The sequence below is a fragment of the Dama dama genome, chromosome 5 (assembly GCF_033118175.1).
Source record: "Dama dama isolate Ldn47 chromosome 5, ASM3311817v1, whole genome shotgun sequence".
NCBI lineage: Eukaryota > Metazoa > Chordata > Mammalia > Artiodactyla > Cervidae > Dama > Dama dama.
In genome coordinates, this window is record NC_083685.1 from 51,484,049 (window position 1) to 51,506,730 (window position 22,682).

Genomic DNA, 22,682 nt, shown 5'->3' on the forward strand with positions numbered 1-22,682 from the left:
GAAATGAAAACTGACCTTTTCCAGCCACTGCTGCATTTTCCAGATTTGCTGGCATATTGAGTGCAGCACTTTCACAGCATCATCTTTTAGGATTTGAAATAGCTCAACTGGAATTCCATCACATACACTAGCTTTGTTCACAGTGATGCTTCCTAAGGCCCACTTGACTTTGCATTCCAGGATGTCTGGCTCTAGATGAGTGATCACACCATTGTGGTTTTCTGGGTCATGAAGATCTTTTTTGTTTAGTTTTTCTGTGTATTCTTGCTATCTCTTCTTATTATTTTCTGCTTCTGTTAGGTCCATACCATTTCTATCCTTTATTGTGCCCATCTTTGCATGAAATGTTCCTTCAGTATCTCTAATTTTCTTGAAGAGCTAATCTTTCCCATTCTATTGTTTTCCTCTATTTCTTTGCATTGATCACTGAGGAAGGCTTTCTTATCTCTCCTTGCTATTCTTTGGAACTCTGCATTCAAATAGGTATATCTTTCCTTTTCTCCTTTGCCTTCAGCTTCTCTTCTGTTCACAGCTATTTGTAAGACCTCCTCAGACAACCATTTTGCCTTGTTGCATTTCTTTCTCTTGGGGATGGTCATGATCCCTGCCTCCTGTACGATGTCATGAACCTCCATCTATAGTTCTTCAGGCTGTCTATCACATCTAACCCCTTGAATCTATTTCTCACTTCCACTGTATAATCATAAGGGATTTGATTTAGGTCATACCTGATTGGTCTAGTGGGTTTCCCTACTTTCTTGAGTTTAAGTCTGAATTTGGCAATAAGAAGACTGAGGCAGAACTGTGTCTGAGTGTCCCCTGTGGAGGTACGGGTCAGCAGTGGCCTGCCGCAGGGGCTCCAGGTACAGCAGACCTGGGTATGGCATATGCCCCCTTGGAGGAGGTCGCCATTAACCCCACCATAGAACCACCAGAATTTACACAGGACTGAGGAAACAGACTCTTGGAGGGCACAAACAAAACCTTCTGCACGCCAGGACCCAGGAGAAAGGAGCAGTGACCCCACAAGAGACTGACCCAGACTGGCCTGTGAGTGTCCAGGAGTCTCCAGCGGAGGCGTGGGTCGGTGGTGGCCTGCTGGAGGGCTGGGCACTGAGTGCAGCAGTGCCTGCATGGGGCCTTTTGAAGGAGGTCACCATTATCTTCATTACCTCCACCATAGTTTGGCCCCAGGTCAAGCAACAGGGAGTGGACACAGCCCTGCCCATCAACAGAAAATTGGATTAAAGATTTACCAAACATGGCCCTGCCCATCAGAACAAGACTCAGTTTTCCCTTTAGTCAGTCTCTCCCATCAGGAAGCTTCCATAAGCCTCTTATCCTTCTCCATCAGAGGGTTGACAGAATGAAAACCACAATCACAGAAGACTAACCAAACTGATCACATGGACCACGCCTTGTTTAACTCAATGAAACTATGAGCCATGCTGGGTAGGGCCACCTGAGACAGATGGGTCATGGTGGAGAGTTCTGACAAAATGTGGTCCACTGGAGAAGGGAAAGGCAAACCACTTCAGTATTCTTGCCTTGAGAACCCCATGAACAGTATGAAAAGGCAAAAAGGTATGACACATTCAACATATTTGATGAATTAATGGGAAAATCAACTACTTATAACACTAAGGAAATTTGTGTTTTTTCAGTCACAAAGTCATGTCTATTTGCAACCCCATGGAGGGCACAAACAAAACCTGCTCACCAGGCTTCTCTGTCCATGAGATTTCCCAGGCAAGAATACTAGAGTGATTTGACATTTCCTTCTCCAGGTGATCTTCGAGACCCAAAGATCGAACCCACATCTCTTGCATCTCCTGCATTTGTAGGCAGATTCTTTACCACTGAGTCACCAGGGAAACTCATGGAAGTTTATACCATAACTTTATTTCAATACACATATTTTAATTAAATGTTTATGATTCATGGTTGCAATATTCTTAATATTCCACTGCATCTCTCTAAAGATATTAATTATACTTGATCTATTCTATTTGCTATATTAACTCTTTTTCTTTGGATTTTAGCTCTTCTGATCACTGAATTTAATGGCTCACTTTTACAGAGATGCTTCTCATCAAATGTTTGCTGAGACTGCTATTTGAGTACCTTTGTTTTTGAGAATGCCAGTTGTATGCTCTTTTGTACTTCAACCTGCTACAGATTATTGTGGAGGAGTGGTGAGACACAGGGATTAGTGGGACATATTGATATATTTCTTTTCATGAAGATGAATCCCAGACCCCCTTGGTCTTGGTAACTACTGAAAATACTGCTCTGCCTATGTGGACCCAACACCCTGTGACTTCATCTGCTGTGGGGACATGAGGCTACTGAGCCATTTGCAAAAAAAAAGTAAGCCTTAGGGGAGACGAGACTAGCCCAGATGACACAGGCTACTGATCCAAGGCCCCTTTGCTCTTGCCCTCTATTGACTGTGAGCTGAGAAGACTGCCAAATGGGTCCAAATTGCACGTGCCTTTCTAGTGAATCTCTTTGAATCCATCTGCTTCCTGTTTCTCAGAACTATTTCAGTTCCTCATCCTCTTATAGGAATCCATTCTTTTTTTCTTTTTGATTTGGTGATATGAAGAATTTCCTAAGTGAAGTATGCACAGAAGAAATTAGGTTGAAAAAAGTCCCAGGCAATTAATTCACTTATCATTTTATCCATCCATCAGACCATCTATTTCTTAAGAAAATAACAAGATTTTGGTCAGAAAATAGTACAATAAAGTTTCCAAAGGAAAGTGATTCTCCTTCCTACTCTACTCCTTCAGAGTTACTACCAAGTGGTAACCACAGTCAACAGTTTCTTGCATGCCTTTCCAGAACACTTCTGTATAAATACATGTCTTAGACATTAAGTACAGACTTTTCTTTTGCTTAACAATATACAAATTAGCCCATGTAGATACACTCATTTTAATGGCTATGTAACATTTTATTATAAAATTGCATTGAAATATTTTAGTCAATCTCTTGCATGTTAGGTTGCTTCCTGGTTTTGTTTTGGTTTTTTTTTTTTTTTTTTTTTGACTATTGTAAATAATAGTGCAGTGAACATTTTTCTTCAGACTTCTCTGCATATTTATGCAAATCAAACCAAAGGAAGTAGGAATTGCAATATTTGCACATTTTAAATTTTGATAATGTTGTCCAGTTGCACTCCAAAAAGGTTGTACTAATTTTTACCATTCCTGCACACTTATATGCCTATACCTTCAACATCATCCACTGTAAATTTCCACATTTTATGCTAATAACTATCACCAGCCTATTAGGTGAAAAATTATGATCTGAATTTGTGTTTCTTTAATTATGAATGCAATTGAAGATTTTTCATATGCTTAGAAAGATTTTTCTCTCTCCAAACTGCTTTCTCATATCTTTTGCCTATTTTTTGAGATCTCTTTTGTATTTTTCTTGTTGACATATATGAACTCTGTATTTTGAGGGTATAGGTGCATATACAGTGCAGATACAGTAAAAGTTGGTACAATCTCTATGGAATACAATTGGACATGTATATATATTTTTTACAGTTTTGTCTTTTACCTTTAATTACCATATGTTTCTATAGAGCAGCTTTAATTTTTATAGCAAAATCCTTTTGTTTTTAAATATCTGCTTAGGTTGCTTCTTACATGAGAAGGTCTTACTCCAAGATTACTGAAATTTTTCCAGGATGCCTTATAAAAATTTTATACTTCTGCATTTTGTCTTTATAGTAAAAATCTAATTTTTTTCCTAAAATGCCTAAAAAGTTGTCTTAATATCACTTATTAAATAATCTTTCTTTCTTCACTTATTTAAAATGCCATCCTTATCATACACTAAATTCCCTGAAGTATTTGGACCTACTTAAGATTCTATTCTGCTCCATTGATCTGCCTGCCTATGCAGATACTGTAGAAGTAAATACATTTATAGAGCTATAATTTAGCATATGTGGGTATATTTCCAGGCTTTAGTTATTTGTATTCTACAGTACATTTATTTGTCACTGTGTTCCTCTGGCTTGACTTCCTCAAGGGCAAAGATTATGGATTCTCCTCCCCTTGTAATTCCCTAAAACACTAGTCTCTGCCAAGTTTGACATTACAGAAACTGAAATCAAGCCATGTCCTTTAGGCAGAAACAGTGATGGTCTGAGTGGTTTTGGGCAAATGAAACCCCAGCTCAAAACTTTTGACCCCTAAAAATAACATATAAAACACTACAACAATTAATTCTTTTCATTAAAGGTACTTCCCTGTTAAAATGTTGATATGTTTGCCTGTTACTGAGAATAAGTTTATCATGTTGTCTTCTTGGTCTAGATTTTGATAGAAAGGCAATGTGAACTAATATTTAGAGAGCTGCCCAATCTGCTGAGAATAGTACATATTCCATCTCATTTAATATCACCAATTGCCTAGGAAATTGGTATCATTCATCTTACTTTAAAAAGAGGAGACAGGTTCAGAGAAGTAAGTTAATTTGCCAAGTTAGTTAGTGGCAAAGCCTGGATTCAAACCCAAGCCCCCTGACACGAGTATGTCCGATTCAAAGTTTGGTTACTTGACTTGACATATAGCTCTAGAACATTCCTCTGCTCTCCCATACTGCCTCTCAGAGACAGAGTTCCCCGAGCAAGGATGTGAAATAATTTCTACTTCTTGTGCCGGCTCAGCAGTGGCTGCCTAGGGCAACAAATAGAGAATAATCCCTAGTTGCAATCATGCTCAGCAGGAAACAGGACCATGATAAATGACCAGCGTCCGCCATGGACATTGGAGGCAGGCATGGCAGTGTCGCACACTGTAGTAGCCACTGCCCTAAGCACAACAGTGGGGACCAAAGAAACATTTTACTGACCTCACAGTCATGTTTTGGGAAAAACTCTTTAAAAAACTGGTCAAAAAAACTTCACTTTGTAAATAAAGCCCAAGAAGCCAATAATAAAAATAAATTTTGAGAAATATAATAGATAGAAAAGAGTTTTCTGTATGGTATCCAAAGTAGCTTGAGAATGGAATGGGAACCCACTCCAGTATTCTTACCTGGAAAATTCCATGGACAGAGTAGTATGGTGGGCTAAAGTCCTTGGGGTTGCAAGAGTCAGACATGACTGAGCAACTAACACACACACACATATCCAAAGTAGACCAGACCTGCCAACTTGACATACTAAATGTTCAACCTCATTTTGTCATGATTCTTGGCTCTTCAAGTCCCAAGAAGGTCCCCTTAACCTTCTGTCTGTGCTTCACCAAGGAAGGCCACTGACTCAAACCAGTTTTCTGCAGCAGAAGAGAGGTAAGAAATTCTAGGCTGGTAGGTAAAAGGCACAGCATCAAATTTACCTTGTTGACAGCTCCATTCCAGAACTAAATATCAAAACAAGCTACTGAGCTTTGAACCAAGCTCTATCCAGATTTACCAGTTCTAGAAAGTGGGCTCCTGGATTTATGAGATAATCAATAGCTCCCAGACCAGCATACAGCCTCTCTGGAGTAGCCATTTTGGGTGACCACCCAACTCCTACCTCTCTTCCTTTCCCCTGTATGCTAAGTCACTTCAGTCAGGTCTGACTCTTTGTGACTCTATGGACTATAGCCCACCAGGCTTCCATTCCATGCGATTCTCTAGTTAGAATACTGGAGGGGGTTGCCATGCCCTCCTCCAGGGGATCTTCTTGACCCAGGGATTGAGCCTGTGTCTCTTACATTTCCTACATTGGCAGACACGTTCTTTACCACTAGCGCCAGCGGGGAAGCTCCTTTCCCTCAGAGATCGGCGATTTTATTTAAGTATCCAGTTTTATTTAGGTATCCCCCCCACCTTCACGTGACTCAGAAAGGTTTAGTCCCACCCCAGCTCCTGACAGTCCACATGCAATCCCACCACCCACGTCAATGAGTAGACTAGCAATGGTGTGTGACTGTGTTCAGCATCCTGAGGTGCAGATACAGGTTTTGTTCTCAGCATCTGAGGGAGGTTTTCCTTGTTCCTCTGGGACAGCACCAGAATACAGCTGTTTCTCTTCTTCCAGCCAGTGTTCTGTGTCAGTAAGAGATATGGAATTGCTGTAGCCACATCTCTATCCATCATCACTCAGAGGAGGGGAGAGCTAAAGAATCATAGGAAAATGGGTCAGGACTCAGCCCTGAAGACCACAATAACTCTGAGCTTGTAGGTACTGAGTCAATCGATGTGTTTACACTGTAAGCCAGCACTTGCCTCCGAATGCTTCCTAGCTGATTTCACACGTGGACCTCCACCACCAGTCTCTGAGGTGGTCCTCCCCAGAATCTCGACTAGGTCTCTCTGAAGCTACTTGCCTATTTGAAGGACAGTTTAAGAATTAAGAGCACAGGTTCAAACCTTGGCCCTTGCACTTATTTCCTGCGTGACCCCAGACAAATTACTTAAACTTTCCATGCCTCAGTCTTTTCATCTGTAAAGTGGGGACAACCTTAATATCCCAGAATTACATCAAGATTAATGAGACAAATCAAATAAACTGCTTAGAACCAGGCCTGGCATATAATTACTATTATTATTACATGAAGTTTGGTAATGCCTACTGCCTGATTTTTGGCACCCCAACAGCAGGACCTCCATTCCACACTCCCTGTGTCTACTTGGATCACCACCTGTAACATCCAACCTTGAATCCAACTCAACAATCTTACTGGCCCCTGCACCCTGGTTATTCCGTTTCTGACTCTTTTCACATCCGACTATAGTCACTGTTATTTTCCCATCCAGGAATCCTGAGAATATGTAGCTAATATGAAGCCTGCAACCTAAACAAATACAAGTCTAGTGCTAGAGGGGTTCTTGGAGATTTTATCCACTTTTTTTTTTTTTGCCATAGTACTGCTTCCTAAGGGCCTGCTCTTGTGGATTCATGTATACAGAAAAGTTACTAATTACTGTTCCTATCTGGCTTTGTTTCTCCATGGACAATCATCCTGCTGCAGTAGCCCTTCTCCTTCCGTTTGGCCACAGCTGTTTAATTCATTTGGCATTATTTTTTTTTCTTTGTTTTGGAGCCACTCCGAGCTGTTATGCTGAATTCCAAAAAGGAGACTGATCAGGGAAATTTTCAAATACATCTTTCAAGTTTCTTTTCTCCTAGAAAATGAAGTTTAACAGTCCTTATACCATTAAATGTGGTTGTTGCGTTGATGGGACGATTCCTTTAAAAACACATACCTAGGGCTGTTTTTCCATACCCTGGCATCCACTTGTCTGTCACTTTTCATGCAGCTTCCCTGGGAACTGTGCCATATACAGCTATCATTTTCTGCTTATAAAGAGGAAGCTGGAGATCAGGATCGTTAGATTCTATAAACCCTTGAATGCTTGAGAAATGCTAGTGACAAGCTATTTTACAGGGCTGCTGGAGACGAGGAGTGGAGGGAGGAGAAAAGAAATGACTGTATCTTAAAACTCAGATGCTTACCATTCTTATATGATCTAAAGAGACAGGAATTCAAGTTGAGTATCTGAATTTTAAAACAAGATAGACAATGCAATGATCTTTCCAGCAAAATAGCTACAATACATGTACTACCCTGAATGGGAAAGGGAAGAAAATAAGAGAAACGGGGATAAAATGAAATGTAGGGAAAAGAGAAAGGGATGGGCCAGGGACAGTGCAATTAAGACTCTTGTAGTTTTACATGGAAAATAATTCTGTTATATAAAGGGAGTTAAAAAAGAAAGAAATATGAAAAAGTCAAGCTGAACTTCAGAATCTATGATTCTCTAACATAGACTATTTCCTTACCTGATTTCAACAATTTCAGGTGGCCAATTCAATGTTATAGAATCTCAGAAATGATTCATGGAACCAAAGAAGCAACTTTGGAGATCCTAAACTCCCTTGTTCAAATCTGAGAATATTACTTTCCTGTTTTTCTTCAGCTGCTCTCCAGTTCCAAGGCAAATTAGTAGAAATCTAATGAGATTTCAATGTGTGGGCTGTACTGTCCTTTTTTAACGTGGTTTGTATAAACTTTCCCCATCTTCACAGATACTGAGAGGCCTGTTTTGGTGTGCTTTTTAAATTTTCTGCTCTTATACAAAATGGAATGCTCCTGAGAAACCAGTGGTAAAGAACTTGGAGAGGGTGATAAAACCTCGTTTTTGCACTATTGCTCAATGACACTGCACAGCTGAAGCTGCCAGGCAGTGATGGCCATTGAAATGATACTGGCCCACCAGCCCTTGGACAGGAAGAAAACTAACTGTGAGAACTTGGATTTTATTGAAAATCAAAAGCCAGCTGACACAATGCTCTCGGCACTCACCCAGGAAACTCTTAGTTGAAGTCAAAGGATATAACAACACTGTGAAAAAGATTCAGAACCTAAACTTCAGGGACTTGTTTTACACACACACACACACACACACACACACACACACACACACCCCAGGGTAAATTTTATCGAAGTACACGAAAGGATACAGGAAAGGGGTGATTTAAAATTAGTATACCACGGCCAAACACATGATGCATTTTTAAGTTCAATAAATCATCATAATAGAGCCTGAAAGCACAGAGTAGAAAAGTGAGCAAAATAAGAAAATAATTATTTTAAGGCTGTTCAGTTATTTTTTTTAGGTAAATATAAGGCGGTATGGGTATATGCAAAAGCACACGCAATCACTCACATGTTCCACAAATGTCTACTGAGCCCCTACTCTGGGGTGGTGTCTGTTCTGTGTGATGTGGCTACCATTTTGAAAAAGACAACATTTCTACCCCTACAGAACTTCATTGGAGGAAATGAAAGCTAAACGAATATGTTTATGTAGCTATAGTCAATATCTACATAAAATCAAGATTAGCCACTTCACTTGACATTTATACCAGGAAAAGGTAAAAGCCTATTTGAATCTAAGCACACTTTCACAGACTCCAAAACATAGTATTCTAAAGAGCAGAATGATTGCACACCAGTCAGAATGGCCATCATCAAAAAAGTCTACAAATAATAAACGTTGGAGCGGGAGTGGAGAAAAGGGAACCCTTACACTGTTGGTGAGAATGTAAACTGGTGCAGCCATGATGGAGAACAGTATGGAAGTTCCTTAAAAAATTAAAACATAGAGTTACCATATGATCTAGCAACCTCACCCCTGGGCATAAATCTGAAGAAAACTCTAATTTGAAAAGATATGTACACCACAGTACTCAGAGCAGCACTATTTACAACAGCCAAGACATAGTGTAACCTAAGTGTCAATTAACAGATGAATGGATAGAGAAAAGGTGCTTATATTTATGTATATATGTATATGTATCTATATACACACACTGTGGAATATTAGCCATAAAAAAGGATGAAATGATGCCATCTCCAGCCACATGGATGGACCTAGGGATTACCATATTAAGTGAAGCCAGACAGAAAAGAGAAATATCATTTGATATCTCTTATACGTGGAATCTTTAAAAAGTGATACAAATGAACTTATTTACAAAACAGGAATAGACTCACAGACATAGAAAACAAATTTATGGTTACCAAAGGGAAAAGAAGGGAGGGATAAATTAGGAGTCTGAGATTAACAGATACAAACTACTACACATAAAATAGATAAACAATGACTTACTGTATAGCACAGGGAACTATATTCCACTTGTAATATACTTGTACTACAACTTGTAGTAACCTATAATGGAAAAAAGTCTGAAAAAGAATAGGTATACACACACATATAAATACGAATTGTTTTGCTGTACACTTGAAACACAACATTGGAAATCAACGATACTTCAATTTTTTTTAAAATAGAGTAGAATAATTATACCTATGAAATATATATTCTTTACTACTTCTTATCTAAGTTGATACAAAGAAATTGTCTTAAGGTCAATGAGTATCTGAAATAAAGATCTGCCACTTTCAGCAAATCAAAGCATTTCCATCTCTGCTTTGTTATCATTAGGTTTAACATTTCCAAGTTTTCCATTTTCAAGTAAGTTTTAAAGTAACCAAAAAGTACAATCAAATATTCAAGTAATTGGACAACCAACCACATGAAAGCACAATACTGCTGAAAGGAAATAGTCATCTGGCATATAGCTTCACTACAAAACAGCTTGAATTTTTCTCTCCTGCTATAAGAAAGTTCAAATTTAATGAATCAAAGGTGATTTAGAAGAGTGGAAGTGTAATGTAATAAAAGGATGGTTTGTATGGAAATTGAATTTAAAGAAGTCTCTGTAAAGTTAAGCACACACACTATGGTACTGTAATTAATAGAATGAATAGACTATCCCATTACAAAGCTATCCTGTGATCCAGAATTCCAGATGTGCTTACCCTCTCTAAGGTGGGAAAAAGAGGGGTCTGACCTCGGAGAGAGGTCCAATGGAGCCATTAACGTGATACGTGCCATAAGACTATCCCATTAAAAGGGTAAGGAAAACCAGATGCGTTAGTCTTCTACTCAGTTCAGGGATGAGAGAATAGGGACCAGGTGATTGGTCCCTTTCTATACATCTATCTCTTTCTACATATCTACACTTAATCATGTAGGTAGGCTAGTGAGAATGGAAATAGGCCATACATTTTTTTAAGGTAGCCCTTACAAAACCCATTCTGTAACAGCAGCCGTCAGTGATTCCTTTAACCTCTCTGAGGCTCAGTTTCCTCAACTCTAAAATGATGACTGAAATAACTCACAAAAAGACCATATTATTATGCAGAGACATAGAAAACACCCGGTGTGGGTTACTGAATAAACAGGCTAGTACAGTTTTTAACAGGTGACCAAAACAGCAAATCTCGGTGAAAGAACAAATTTTTCTAACTCTTGACACATCTATTACCTATCACGAAGGTAATAAAAAAAATCAAGTCTAATTTTTAAACCAAGGTTTAATGTCACTGAAATGTAAATCCATATGCCCAACACACAGTGAGGCCAAACAATACCAAAACATTGTAGTTCGGAACAGAGAAAGGTTTATTGCAGGGCCATGGGAGGAAATGGCCCAAACTCCCAAAAGCTTTCAGCAAAGCCCTTTCTGAGGAAAGGGGAGGAAGGGGTGTGGTTGGCTCTTGTAAACATCTTGGTATCCCACCCTTTGTTCTTGAGGTCAGGTCATGGTCAGGTAACGAAGTGCCTGTAAATCTCCACCAAACAAATCATCTTCTCTGTTCTGACAAGGAAGGGCAAGGTCCCAAGGCTCAACCCTCACCCTCCAAGGTCCAGGTCTTGGCTAAGAGGAGGCAGAGCTCAGTTGGCAGCTCAGGGCCAAGTCCCCAGACCTTGTTCAGCTGTCATCACTGAGGAAGCCAGGCGCCCAGGACACAACTGGTCCTCAGACTCCTCAGGCCAGCCACACGGCAAGGGCATGGACCCACAGACTGCAACCCAGACAGACAGCCACTGCCATTAGGGAGAGGTTCACTGCCGCATCAAGGCCTGGTCCTGGCCAGTGGGAGGCACAGCCCCCCGCCAGTTCCCAGGGCGCCTCAGCTTACCCACTGCCTGAGGCCTGGGACTCACCTCTTACCTCACTCTCCACATGACAACCACCACTTCAGCTGACCTTTGGATGAATGGTCAGTCATGGTCACTCACTGACAGTCATCTGGAAGAGGACCACTAGTGGTCTCGGTAACTGTTGCCTGGCAACCGGGTACAGAATAACGGGGCATAGCAAAGGTCACGTGCTATGGGTTGTGCTTGGCCGCTCTCTATTACATTAGCAACAAATTCCTATGAAGTACAAGCGTATATAACCAATGAGTAAAGAAATTTCAAATGTCCAGTGGAATATAGAGTTTAATTTCTGATAAATCAAGTGCCTGTCTTCTTTTTCACGTTTTTGGTTTGGTTTTTTAAAACATTAATTTCTTACCTCATTTTTGTTTACTTTGCTAATAAAATTTATTTTAGCAGAAAACCATTGGTTGTAAATTCATGATTTTTATCTATTTCCAACTTTCAACAATCTACAGAATATTAAAGTATATAAAATACAAAGTTTCTATTCAATAAGTAATTGAACATTTTGTTTTAAACTCATTAATTGTCTCATCTCATTAACATTTTTCTAAACCCATTAGTTTCTTAGAAGTCACATTTTTCACTTCCTAGTTTTCAAAGGCTCTTTGTGAGATACTTTTATATTTTCTCTAAACTGGGTTGAATAGATGTCAAAACACAGCAATCATTGCTACATTCCATGTATATCAGTTTCTCACACTATAAATAATAGATAAAAATCAATAATAATTTTATATCTGATTGCTGGTTCAATGTCATTTTGTAGGAAAGAATCTCTTTGTGTGGATTTCTCATATTCTGCTATTTTCTCTTAAGATAATTAGTAATTTTGCCAACTTTGTCCTCAATCAGGTAAATTATTCAGGGTTCTTTACAAATAAATAGACTTGTGGGTTGGACACAGAAACATTCTACCTCAGTTCCTCTTCAATAACGTTAGCTCTAACTAGACAAGATGAATTTGTTAAAGGTTATGTGCTTATTTTTAAGAAAATGGGTGACTGAATGTTTAAGAATATGTATTTGTCACTAAATGCTCAAAATATATAAACTAGTTAATTTACTACATAATCTCTATATTGATATTAAAAGAACCAGAAAATTAGTATCTACAGGGAATACCACAAGCTGACCATCATCAGAACATCTATACCTGTTTAAGAGTGTCTCTCAGAGCCAGGAAAGCATAATGCGCTTTCAGGGCTCCTTGAAAAAAAATCAGGGTAAGCAAGTTATACTGAAGCAACAAGCAACCTCCAAACCCTCAGTGATTTTAGACCACAAAACTTTCCACCTGGCCCATGTTCTGCATCCATCACAGGTCAGCAGAGGCCTCTGCTCCTTACAGGCTCTCAGGGATCCAAGCCAAGCCACTGGCTACTCCATCTGATTCCATGCTTAAAAATAACTGAAGGAGGGAGTAAGAGCTTAATGAATCAAGCACTCAGCACTAACGATTCCTCCAGAAAGCCACAACCATTCACTCCCTCTCACACTTGATTAGCCAAAGCAAGCCCATGGATCACCCAAGTTTGATGTGAGCAGGGCAGTGTGATTTCTCCATGTACTAAGGACAACTGGACGAATTTGGTGTGCAGCCCTCACGGCTGCCACAGCCCCCGCTCACCTTTGCTGTCAAGAAAAGATGCAAGAGGCAATTTTAACAACTAACCCAACAAACCCTCAGGCACCTTTCAGTGAAATTTGTCTTGGTGGTGGTTTAGTCGCTAAGTCATGTCGGACTCTTGCGACTCCATGAATGGTAGCCTGCTGGGCTCCTCCATCCATGGAATTTTCCCGGCAGGAATACTGGAGTGGGATGCCATTTCCTTCTCCAGGGGCTCTTCCTAGGGATCAAACCCGGGTCTTCTGCATTGCAGGTGGATTCTTTATCGACTGAGCCACCAGGGAAGCCCCAAACTTCAAACTTGGACTCCAGAGGTACAGAAATGAAGACAGTAAGAGCTACTCTTTTCCCTCATAGCATCACCTACTTGTATATACAAATCTGTAGCAGAAAATGATCCTTTTCCCCCTCTTGTGTCTCCATCATACTGCTAAATGTGAATGTGGGTAGCTCCAAAACTTCCCAGAAAAATTAGGAAGAGCTTAGTACAAACTTGAGAACATTAGGTCCCTAATGTTTACTTAGACTCTATGCCAGATGCTATTTTTAGTGTTTTGTATGTACCATTTCCTATTAGGTTGGCCAAAAACTTCATTCAGATTTTTCCATAAGATGTAACAGAAAAACCTGAATGAACTTCTTGGCCAACCCAATATAAGCTTCATAGCCATATAATGAAGTATGTGGATACTATGATTAGCCCATGCTTTGAATGAGGAAGGTTGAGGAGATCACTGAACCTGTTGGTGAAGGAAGAAGGACTCTGCCCAGCTGTGGACTCCAGAGCCGGCACTCCTAGCCCACATGTGACAGTGAGTTATCCTGGGAAAGTGTTTTATTGTAAAAGCCATTGGAACCTATTTATACGAACGCCAATTTACAACCATAATTCTGAGACAGGGTTCCTAAGCATCCTTCCAGCGCATTCCCCTATACAAAAAAATAAACATGGCCCTGCTGCTGCTAAGTCGCTTCAGTTGTGTCTGACTCTGCGCGACCCCATAGACAGCAGCCTACCAGGCTTCTCCGTCCATGGGATTCTCCAGGCAAGAGTACTGGAGTGGAAACACAGTACTAGCTTTTAATTTTGTCAGATTCCTTCCATACATCAAATAGCAGGACATATAAAGAGAATTTCTGGAAAAACTCCATGAATTTTACATAGCTGTAAGCTAATCAGAAAATTTTAAATATTACCAAAAGTGAATAAGACTAAAGTTCATGAAGAGTATATTGAGAACATGACAATATTCAGAGCTGTCACATTTTATAACTGTGGGAATGACATTCGTGGAAGCCATGTAAGCGTCGCCCTCTGGAGTTGTGCAGTGTACAATGTGCGGGACCATATGTTGAGGTCCTGAGGTCTTCTGCAGTGTTGTCGCCTACATTCTTGTTCCAATATGTTGTGTCTTGACAGACAGTCCTACTTTGGTTTGGGTTTTCCAAAAAGCCTTGAAGAATCTAATACCTTAAATTCTTTTCCAAATCGATAGCAGAGAATGTTGTCACACTGATAAGCATTATGAAATTCAGTCTTAAATAAGCACAATTGATACTGTCATTCTACCTGCTAGAAAGATCAGTGTCTAGGTCTACATATGTAAATTATGTTAACTGGGAATCCACAAAAACAGCTGAATTTAAAAACTGTATTTACTTGAGAATATCAAAAGAGCTAGTCAACTCTTTTAAAACTTTGTAGCAATATACTGTGTTGCATTATACTTTGTGTGTTTGCTGATGTCTATGGGGGAAAAAAAAATCATAATATTTTTAAGAATACAAGAAAGAAAAACCACTTCATCAACTCCAACAGCGTCCTATCTCAATCTCCAGAAAACTGCTGGTTTATTCCTCTCCTTCCAAAGGACCTCATTACTGGTCCCACGGCATCCATCCACTACAGCTATTGTGTCTTAATTTTTTTTCTGTTTTTCAATTCTCTAACCCACCCAGTTCAGCAAGCCGCTGTTGATCTTGAGAAGTCCTTCGCTGCAAATCCCACAGAGCTGCTTTCTGCAGAGAATTGCCCCCTTTGAAGACTTGCCCCAGTGGTCTTTATGCAAGCTGCTTCAGTGAAGGAAGAAAGAGGTATGCCTTAGGTAAGAGCGTTTGCAAAACCATTTCAAACGGTATTTGTATACTTTAGTAGTCATCATAGATTCTCTGCTGACCTAAGAGATTTGCAGCTTTATAAAGGCTGCTGCAGATGCTTAGAATATTCGTTCATCTTTTTCTTCTTTTGAAACAGGCCCAAAAAGAAATGACTTGTGGGCAAATATTGATTTCTTTTCCAAAGATCAACTATTAAGTACAAAGGACACCTAAACATGAAACCAAAAGGTTTACATTGTCAGACCTGGACAGAAGATGGGGAAGCAAGGCTATGCTTTCCTATTTCAAAACACAAGGGCTAAGGTACAAGTCACGATATAATGCCTGTGGCATTCCCTCTGAGAGTCTTCTCTGGAAGCTGAAGGCAAATAAATGAAGCAATTTATGGATATGATTTTCAAGCTTAAACCTTACATGCATATGAATCAGCAGGGATCTTAGTAAAATGCAGATTCTGCTTCACTGGGTTGGGGTGGGAACCTGGGATTCAATATTTCTGACTAGCCTCCTTACTGATGCTGGTCCAGGGACCACACTTTGAGCACCAAGGGCTTGGGCCACTTGCTAGCAGCAACTAACCACGGTGGCCCACAACAGCAAATGTCTAGGTTTTTTCCAGCAAAAAAAGGCAGAAGAGGCACTGATGCTACATCTGCATTTCCTGCCTCAGAGAATAAAGAAACATGAGGAGTCTCCCAGGGCCACTCTCTGCCCACAAAAAGATTACATACACGTGAAGCAGGGATTGAGGGAGACAGCCAGGTTGGCGCAGTGAGCTGGGTGATCCCTCCGATGAGTGTCGGGGGCGCTGGTTTGGTTTCCGCATTACCAGCCTCACTGAGGTGGAACAGAGGATTACAAAGGGATAAACTAAATGGCAATTGCAAGTGTATTGTTGTGGTCACCAGCAACTTTTCCATCAGTATTTTCTATTTCTTCAAAGCTGTATGGAGCGGTTAATCTATTTAGGTGATTTCTTAAGAGAAAACGAACAATACATGTTCCCAAGCAGCAAGTGTAGTAAAAGTTAAAAATGATATTTTCTTTTATCCCAGAGCCTCCAGAAAGTCCATAGATCTTACTATTATCATAAAAATAAATGACAAAAGGGATTTAGTTCAGTTAGAAATCAGCCTGCTATTGGCCATGCAGTGAAACTTAAAACACACTGGTTTCTAGCCTTCAGCCCCTTCCAGCCTCAGTATGGGGATAAAAGTCCAATATGAAAGCTTCTAATGATCTATGACTTGAAGAGCTGGCTATTTGAACAGAGATCATGGCCAAAAAGTGAGAAAAAGAAGAATTTCAGATCCAAGACTAAAAATAGTAGATTTATGCTTAGGTGGGTTTGTTCCCTTAGTGAATGTGCCATTGATCTGACTGAAATTCTTCCAGGTGAGTTACTTTCTCTGTCCAAGAGTATTTGCTCTCTAAAAAATAATAAAGCATTTATTCCTAAGCTAACAGTTCTCTCCAGTTGAGTCACAGACTTTGGCCACATTTGCAAAGAAACATTTTTCACTGACTTTCCAAAGACATAGATCAATATTGTAAGTAAAAAAAGAAAGAAAGAAAGAAATAGAAAGAAATTAATCAAATGTTTAAGAGCCAAGCATGATTGCACCAAATCTACATGGTAGAGGTCTGGGTTGAAGTGCAATTGGAAGAATAAAAATGGCTGAACAGAACCTGACTTGATTTATATTATTATTCCCATGGACAATCTTATTGGTGAGCAGAAGATGTAGCCACCTAGACAGGGTTCTAGGGACTCTTCCTCTAGCCTAGTCCCAAAATATCTTTTTGCCTAAAATTCCAAATGAGACACCTTAGTCCTACTAATATACCCAGGGGAAATAATACATTCAATTGTATTTGATTCCCTGGTATATTTGCATTGTTTTGATAATTAGAGCTCCTTATAATCTAGCCATGATAAATTTTGTTTTCATGAAGGGAATAAGAGGAGGAACAAAGAAAATGTCAGGTTCAGAACCAAATTAGGACTGATTAGCAAGTCATCTAGAGTGAGGACAAGGGTATTCGGCTATGTGGAGCCTTAATACCGAACTGGGCCTTTGCCAAAGGCAAACTTAATATTTTTAAAATTTTTGCCTATAACAATGAAAGCCATCACGGAATGACAGGTGAAAGCTGGCACTGCACATCTCAAGTTAAACATCCATGGGACCCCAGAGAGAGACTCTTTTCAATTAGAAACACAAAATGACTGACATTAATCGTTTGACAAAATCTGGGTAAAACACACTAATGAATATCATCCATTTTCTCTGTAGTCAAGATATTCATAATAGACAAGAAACAACTCTCTTAATATCCAGGATCACATATATGCTCTTAGGAAACATATTTCCCCCTTCTGGCAAGAAAAACTTTTTCGTATTAAACAGCTGTTTTCACCTCCCCCTTAAAAATGGCTGTGATTCCCCCGAGTGCAAGTTCTCTAGTCAAAACCCTTCAAGAGTTACTTGAGGCTAAGAAGAGTGCACGTTGCCTTTTATGCCCACGAGAGTAAAGGTGTGGGGGAATGGGTACCACAGGTAACAGTCACATAAAAAAGATTTTCAGTGGATGCTAAACACAAATTCTCCTGGTCCTCGGTCCCGGTTTATGCTTCACCACGTTGCTCCCTGGTCACTGTCCTTGATGCAACTCTGAACATCCTGAGAATGATTTTCAAACCAAATACATTTTGACAAGTGTGGAATGGATGCCTCTCTGAAACAGAGAGAGGAGCTTGACAGAAAAGATGAGATCTGCACATATCCCTTTGCAAGCAGGACTTGCCAGTGAATTGCTCAATTCAGAAACTAATCCCCATCCCTGTTTTTCAGTATGTGAAGTGTAACGTATGTTCCAGCAGCTAATGGATCTGTTTCTGGCCACGATGCCATCTTTGGGATGCAAATTTTGTAGAGGGGTGGCAGATCAACCTTGGCTTCCCAGCAACTCTCGATCTCACTGCAAACTGACCTGTTCTTCTGGAAAGAGAAGCATGAGGATTAGGCAGCTTGGCACAGACAAAATGAAGAGAAACAGAATACACTTGTATTTTTCTTTAGGTAGCTAACTGAAATCTCTCCAAAGCATCAGGATCATTCATTCACTTAGTACATACATAATGTGGATGCATACATACTCATCACCTTGAACCTTTCTTGACACAGGGGATAAAGAGTAAGCAAGTCAATGCCCCTGCCTCCATGGAACTTACACTGTAGGAATCCTAGACAGACAATATAGAAACCAAAAAGTCCTATGTATGTGTAACACGATGCTGTGTAGTAATAACCACTGTGAGTTAGAATAAACCTGGATAAGGGGATCAAGGTGAAGGTGGAGTATATATCCAGTAGGCTCATCTGAGAAGGTAATATCAGAATGAAGGCTTCTATGAAACCAGGGAAAGTCCTTACAGAGATCTGGGGAACAGAGCTCTCCAAGCAGAGGGGATAAAGCATACGTTCAAGGCCCTTAAGTGGGCAGCAAGCTCCATATTTCTGAGGAATACCAAGAACCAAGAGTAGAGGTGAGAGCAGCAGGAGATGAGCTTATGTGGACAGAAGAGGGCCTTGCAGACTAGAGTAAGAAGCTGGAATTCCATTTTGACTGAATAAATCCCCTGGAGAATTTTGAGCAGAAAAGTCACTTCCATGACCTGATTTACATTTTTAATCAGATTACCTGGCTTGGCAGTGGGCAAGATGAGAAGCAGAGAAACCAGTCGGGAGTCTAAATGGTGGTCTTGGACTAGGAAAGTGATAGTGAACATGACGATTTTCTGATAAAGTGAGATTTTCTGATAAATGTGAGGTCTGTGGGATAGATAGACATCAAGGATAACTCCCAGTGTTTGATCAGAACAATGCAGGAGAAATAAGAGATGTGGGTTCCTTCCCTGGGTCGGGAAGATCCCCTGGAGAAGGGCATGGCAAACCCACACCAGTATTCTTGCCTGGAGAATCCCACAGACAGAGGACCCTGGTGGGCTACAGTCCATGGGGTCACAATGAGTCACACACAACTGAAGCAACTTAGCACGTGCTGAGTGAATGGCAGTGCCGTTTATGAAAATGAGAGTAAAAACAGTTGGGGAAAAGAAAATCAAGAATTCTATTTTGAAGCTGTTAAATTTGAAATTGCTTTGTAGACATCCAAGTGGAGATGTTGAAAAGAGAGTCAGACATACACATCTGGAGCCCAGAGAAAAGTAAAAGGCTGAAAATATGAATTCAGAACCACATAAATATAGATATTTAAAGCCATGACAGTGAGTGAGATCACTAAGGAGAGAGCACAGAAAAATAGGGAAGACAACCAAGGGACTGAGCCTGGGAGCACCCCCCAAATTTTTAAGGTCAAGGAGAGAAGGAGCCAGCCATGAAGAATGGGAAGACACGGTCATTGCTTTCCCAAGGCAAGAACAGAGAAAAGAAGGCAAGAGCAGAGTTACCCAAGCCAAGTAGAAAATGTGCTTCCAGAAGGAGGACATGAACAGCCGGGTCAAGGGCTGCTGATAGGTTCTGATTGAGAAATGCCCCAGGGATCTGGCAAGATAGGAATCATTGCCATGCTCAACAAGAAGAGTTTCAGTGAAGCATTGGAGATGAAAGCCTGAATTTCATGAACCAAGGAATAAGAATAAAATATAAAACCTTCTTTTAAGAAGAAAAAAAGACTACCTGAAAGGGGTGTGAAATCCAGTCTAGAGTGAGTGACTTTGCCAAGGGAGATTGTAGAATATCTTTGAATGCTGATGGGAACGATCATATAGAAAAGATGAAAATGATGCTGGAGAAAGAGCACCTAATACAGGAGCAAAGTGCCTGAGCAGGAAAGATGGGGTGGGATCTAGTGCATCAGTGGGCTTTGAAAGAAACAGAACTGTTCATCTACTGCAACAAAAGGGAGGTCAAAGATATTGATCCAGGGACAGGTGGACTGGTAAGAGTGAGAAGCTCTCTTGCATTTGCCTTTATTTCACAGTGAAATAACAGACAAGGCCATCAACTTAAAGTGAAGGGAAAGGGTATCAAATGCTAGAGGAGCAGGAGATGGTGTGAAACATCATCTCAGAGACTGGTGGAGAGAGATGACCAGAAAACCTAAATGCTGTCCAGACCATGCATTGAGATCGGAGGTCACAAGTAAAGTGACTGTCTCTCTCCCACTGCCTCATCAGTGTTGCTGGTTGGGAAATTTAGGTATCATCTCTACATCCTAAGATTTTTTTTTCTGTTTTTTTAACTAGTGAGAATAAAACTAATAGGGATCACGTTATAAAAGGCAAAAATACACACGTGGAAGAATTCTTAAGCCAAACTTTAAAATCATAATGGTCTTTAGTCTCATTTCCCTCTATACATAAATTATCTCCATACATGCTTAGTTTATTTTCTCTGATTCAAAAAGCACTGCACCATCAGGAGACATACTTCTAATCTCTATCATTGGAAAACTGTGTGATCCTAAGCAATTATTTAATCTCACTGAGGTTACCCACCTCAATACTCTTTCTTCCCTCTTGGTCGGTAACAGAGCACTTGATTCTTAGCTGGGAGCTGACTCCCAGAAATAAAACTGTTTCCCAACTTTCTTTGCAGCTAAATGTGGCCATGGAATTAAGTGTGGGCCAATGAGATGTAAAAAAAAGTTATGTGAGGCAGGTTTTAGGAAATTATAGTGCTTATCTGCTTTTTAATCTCCTCCTCCACATTAGCTAGAGTTCCAGGAATCATGTTGAACCATCCTAAGAAAAGCCATGAGCAAGGGAGAACCTGGGTCTCTTAACAATTTCACAGAGCCCCCACAGCAGTGGAGTCCAAACCTCTAGCCTTCAAAAATATGAGAGAGAACTCTATCATGCCAACTGAACTTAATCATGACTGATCCTGACTGACTCTAAATCTCAGTTTTTTTCTTCTTCATACTAAGGCTACTGTCAAGTTTCCTGTGCAAATGTAGAAGTCTCACTTACAATATAGTGCTATCGCTCTGTTTCAGAAGTCCAAGCAGTAAATTTACAACACCTAGAATTCAAGATGTCTGGCTCCAATCATTGATTTCATGCTAACCTGAAATCTATTTAGTATTACCAAGGGGGTTAATAAGCAAAGTTTTAACCCCTTTCTTCATACTTCTATTTCCACAGGGGTGGATGATCAGACTGCTTGATCTCTCCAGTTCAGTGACACAGTTCTGACACCACGCTCAGATTTGGGATATGGGGCAAAGGGGGCCTGCTGAATACTTTCTATGAGCCCCTGGAACGCCCACCCTGCCCCACAATGTCACCAGTTTGAACAGTCTACTGTACTACGCAGAAAATAAGAACCGAAAATTATAACTCTTGCAAAATCTCTCCAAGTTATGCTTTTTTTCCTTTGCTATCCTAAAAAAGAAAATGAACACTATCTGTTCATAGGATCTATTCATTAACCTGGGGCACCTGTAGTTTCATTTGTAAAGAGCAATCACAAAAAGGATGGAGGAAAATTTATCAGACAAAAGCAATTATTCAAAAGAAGTTTTGTGAAAACTATGTCTTTAGGAAATAAAAATTTGAACTTCAGTTATTTTGCTAATGTGTACGTAACTTTTTAAAATTGTATTCCACACTCTATTATTATTAAACTGGAGTAGAGCTCTTTCCCTTGAGTTGTCATTTATTTAAAATATCCCTGGATTTTCAGCCAATTTAGAGAAATGTAACTTGCAGGAGAAAAAAAATGTATATCATGTTTTAACAAAATTTATCTTTTGAAGAAGCAGTTGAGCCTTCTGCACCCTGTGCAACTAGCATGGAGCCAACAGAAAGCGCTGTAAGAGCCAGCAGTGGAAATCTGTCTCTGTATTTTCTTTTGATCTCCCTAGATTTAGTGCCCTCATGAAGTGCGAATGCAATATATGCATGTCACAGCATGGCAGAGGGATAATACATTTCCCCCTGCTTCACTGAACATGAGTTGTGTATCTTGCCATCTTGAGAGTCCACAGTGCTGTACATTTATCCCCATTAGAAAAGCTCACTCCAGTAATATATGGATGCTGCAGCCATTTATGACAAATATGTAAAATCATAACCTTGTACATTCTAGGGATGGGATGTATGTACTTGAATCTATTAACCATACATTGACAGATTTTCATTAAAACTAGATTTTCAAGCCCAAGACTAAGAGTGGATTATATTTGTATATAAACGCAGTTCAAAAAGGCTATAACTTTAATTTCAAGACAGAAATAAAGAACAGCACTTTCCCCTTTGGCCATATAGGAATTCAGTTGCCCATCATGAGCAAAAATCTATTTAGAACAGAGTACATGTTTATAAGTATAGTTTGATTACTTTGTGATAGTACATTCGGCTCTTTCTAAT